The sequence below is a fragment of the Silene latifolia genome, chromosome 4, assembly GCF_048544455.1.
Source record: "Silene latifolia isolate original U9 population chromosome 4, ASM4854445v1, whole genome shotgun sequence".
NCBI classification, from domain to species: domain Eukaryota; kingdom Viridiplantae; phylum Streptophyta; class Magnoliopsida; order Caryophyllales; family Caryophyllaceae; genus Silene; species Silene latifolia.
The window spans coordinates 66,232,746-66,236,200 of record NC_133529.1 but is presented as its reverse complement, the minus strand read 5'-3'; the positions used below and the strand labels follow the sequence as shown (position 1 = coordinate 66,236,200).

At 39.9% G+C, this 3,455-nt stretch overlaps 1 non-coding gene across 1 annotated transcript; it reads right to left on the bottom strand.

Moving 5' to 3' along the window:
* Positions 1-1,014: 1,014 nt before the first annotated feature.
* Positions 1,015-1,121, bottom strand: LOC141654581 (small nucleolar RNA R71). The gene has a single exon (XR_012548137.1). It is a non-coding gene; the product is annotated as a small nucleolar RNA R71 (small nucleolar RNA).
* Positions 1,122-3,455: the final 2,334 nt, after the last annotated feature.

Below are 3,455 nucleotides of genomic sequence, written 5' to 3'. Positions count from 1 at the left end.
TCAACTCCCATGTATTCCCCTATGAACTCATGACACCCTAGTGCTTTTAATCAATTGTTTACACATTCATGTTATCTACCTTGCTTTGTTTTTATTGTTGATTAGTTTTAATTGATCTCCTATCTCAACCCCAAATTGTGACACCCTAAGACACGACCATTTACAATTGAAAATCCTACATCAATACCCGTCCCTTGGGATCCGACCTTTGCTTGCCTCTTTACTAAGAGTAGTTGGTGAAGTTATAAATATTGTTTTGGTTGGGTAACTTTTGACGACGAGTTTTACTACACCAGAAAATGGCGCCGTTGTCGGGGACAGTGTTAACTTGATTTGATTTTCATTAAATTGTTTTTATTTGTGTCTTTCTTTACCTTGGGGAAGTCAATCTCCTCAAGGTTGTTCTAATTGTTTTCGAGTTGTTTGATATTTTGCATGTCTAGGAGATCACAAGGTAACTTGTTACCCATTGATCTTGAAATCGAAAGAACTTTGACCAACAATAGAAGACTTGCTAGGAATACTTTGAGAGATATTGGTGAGATTGTGGACATTCAACCAAATAACATTGAGTTCATCAACCTTTTTGCAAGAGAAGGAGAGGATAACCCAATACAAAACCCACCACAAAATCAACCCACAATGCCTAAATTTTCATCACATTCCGTACCAACCGAGGAGAACCTACCAAATGGTACTCCTACACCACAACATTTAACCGGTAATTTCATTGCCAAATCCGCATTCATACAATTGGTTGAGAGAAGTCAATTTGGAGGGATGCCTAATGAAGACCCTCATTCTCATATGGAGACTTTTTGTGACTATTGTGATGCAATTTCTCAAACCGGAGTTACTCAAGACCAAATCCGATGGGTCTTATTTCCTTTTTCTTTGATTGGTTCCGCGAAACAATGGTTGAAGAGCCTAGATAAGGCTACTCTTGGTATTGATTCTTGGAAGACATTGGCACTTGCTTTCTACAAGAAATTCTATCCTCCGGTGAAGACTAACATGTTAAGGGCCCAAATCACCGGGTTCAAACAAAGGGATGAGGAATCTTTGTATGAAGCATGGGAGAGATTCAAGGACACTTGTCGATCTTGTCCACACCATGGACTTAGCGAGTGGTTCCTTGTACAACAATTTTAGAATGGTCTATATGAAGACTCCCGAAACATTCTCAATATGGGATCAAATGGTATGTTCACGAAGTCGATGACAATCAAACATGGAACAAAATTGAGGAAATGGCGGTCCATAACTCGCAATATAGTAGACCTCGGAAGGCTACTAGAGGAGGAAAGCATGAGGTGGACTCCATTACTCAATTGGGTGCTCAACTTAGTGCTCATATTGATACCATTAATTTGAAGTTTAAGAAGGCCATGGCTAAACTTGAAGAGGCCTCCAAATCACCCAAGCAACATGTTAATGCTATAGTGGCATCATCATCAATTCCAAGTGGAGTATGTGAGAGTTGTGGAACTTTGGGACATGACCAAAGTGAATGTAGGGGAACAAGTGAACAAGTGAATGCTTTCCAAGCATACAAAAGTGGCACCCCTTATTCCAACTATTACAATGAGAATACCAAATTCCACCCCAATCTTTCATACAAAAGTCAAAATGTTCAAAACCCTCAAACATACACCCCACCTCCAATGAGAAACCAAGCTCAAAGACCCTTTTACAATCAAAACCAAAGTTATCAAAATCAACCTCCATACAATCAAACAAATGACCAAGGTTTTGATGTTCAAAAAGCGGTCCTCCAAATGCAAAAGAACCAACAAGAGTTTTTCACTCAAATGCAAAAGGATAGTCAAGCAAAAGACATCACCATCAACAACATACTAGCTCACACAAAGATGTTGGAAACCCAAATGTCTCAATTAGCATCTTCTAGTTCTCAAAGACAAAAGGGGCAATTACCACCTCAAGGTAATCCCCCAAGACATGAGTCTGTGAGTGCCATCCATTTAAGGAGTGGTACAAGGTATGAAGGGCCGAAGAGGCCCATTGATGAAGGTGTTGTGAATGCTAGTGACAAGGAAAGAGTTGAAAACTCTAAGAAAGAAGAAGAACCCACCACCATTCAAGAAGTTTCAAAGAAGAAGAATGAAGAGAAGGCTAAGGAGAAAGAGCCTATTGTGATTAGACTTCTATTTCCAAGTCGTCAAGCTAAGCCTAAGTTTGATGAACAACTTGGAAAGTTCATGGAGATTGTGAAGAACTTGGAAGTCTCAATTCCATTCACGGAACTAATCAATCATGTTCCGGCCTATGCGAAATACATGAAATATATTATTACAAAGAAGAAATCCATCCGGAAGCTAGATACTATTGCGTTCACTAAGGTGAGTAGTGCCATCCTACAAGGAAGTTCACCTCCAAAACTCAAGGATCCGGGATGTTTCTCTATTCCATGCACCATTGGCGACACTACAATCAACAAAGCTCTATGTGACCTTGGAGCAAGTGTAAGTGTCATGCCATACTCGGTATGCAAAAGGCTAGGAATGGGAGAACTCAAGTGCACTAATATCACACTTCAAATGGCGGATCGGTCAATGAAGACACCTTTAGGGGTGTGGGAGATGTGCCGGTAAGAATTGGCAAGTTCTTCATCCCGGTGGACTTTGCTATTGTTGACATGGAGGAAGACTCCAACATTCCTATCATTTTAGGAAGACCATTCTTACACAACGTGGGAGCGGTGGTTGATGTGAAACATGGAGAGCTCACACTTGAAGTGGGAGATAAAACAATCACTTTTAACCTTGACAAGACAATGAGAGCTCCCCGCTTACATGAGCCATGTTTCATGATCGATCATTATAGCCGAGAAAGTGATAGGAAGAAGTTGGCATCTCAATACAAAGGACAAGCTATAGACAAAGAATCACCACCCATATGGGAGAAGAAAGTGGATAATCTCCAAGATGCTCCATCCAAAGAGCAAGAAAGTTTCAACAAGGAAGGGGAGTTGTTCTCATCCACTCATGATACTATTGGGAAGCAAGCTAATGAAGTATGTAGTCTATGGGATGATGAGTTTGAAGGGTTATTCAATCCTTATATTGGTAATGCTATGACCCAAGACTAAGGCTTTCGTGACCATGTTAACTCAAATAACCACAATGAAGAACAACATATGCAAAGGTCTATTGAAGATCTTTATAATGACAATGAACAAGCCTTCGACTACTTCTTCAAGGTGTTGAGCAACATCAACAACACCTTGGCTATGCCTCCTTGACATCTCATACATGAATGAGAGTTTGGTGGAGTCCTCCCTAAACCACCATTTGTAAATATTCTAACCCCTTAACATGCATTTTACTTATTGCATTTTGTCAATTTTTGGATTTACCATTTTACTTTGATCAAGATTATCATTTTGAGAGAAAGTGAGGGAGGGACTTATATGTTTCTTTATGTGTAGTGTTTTG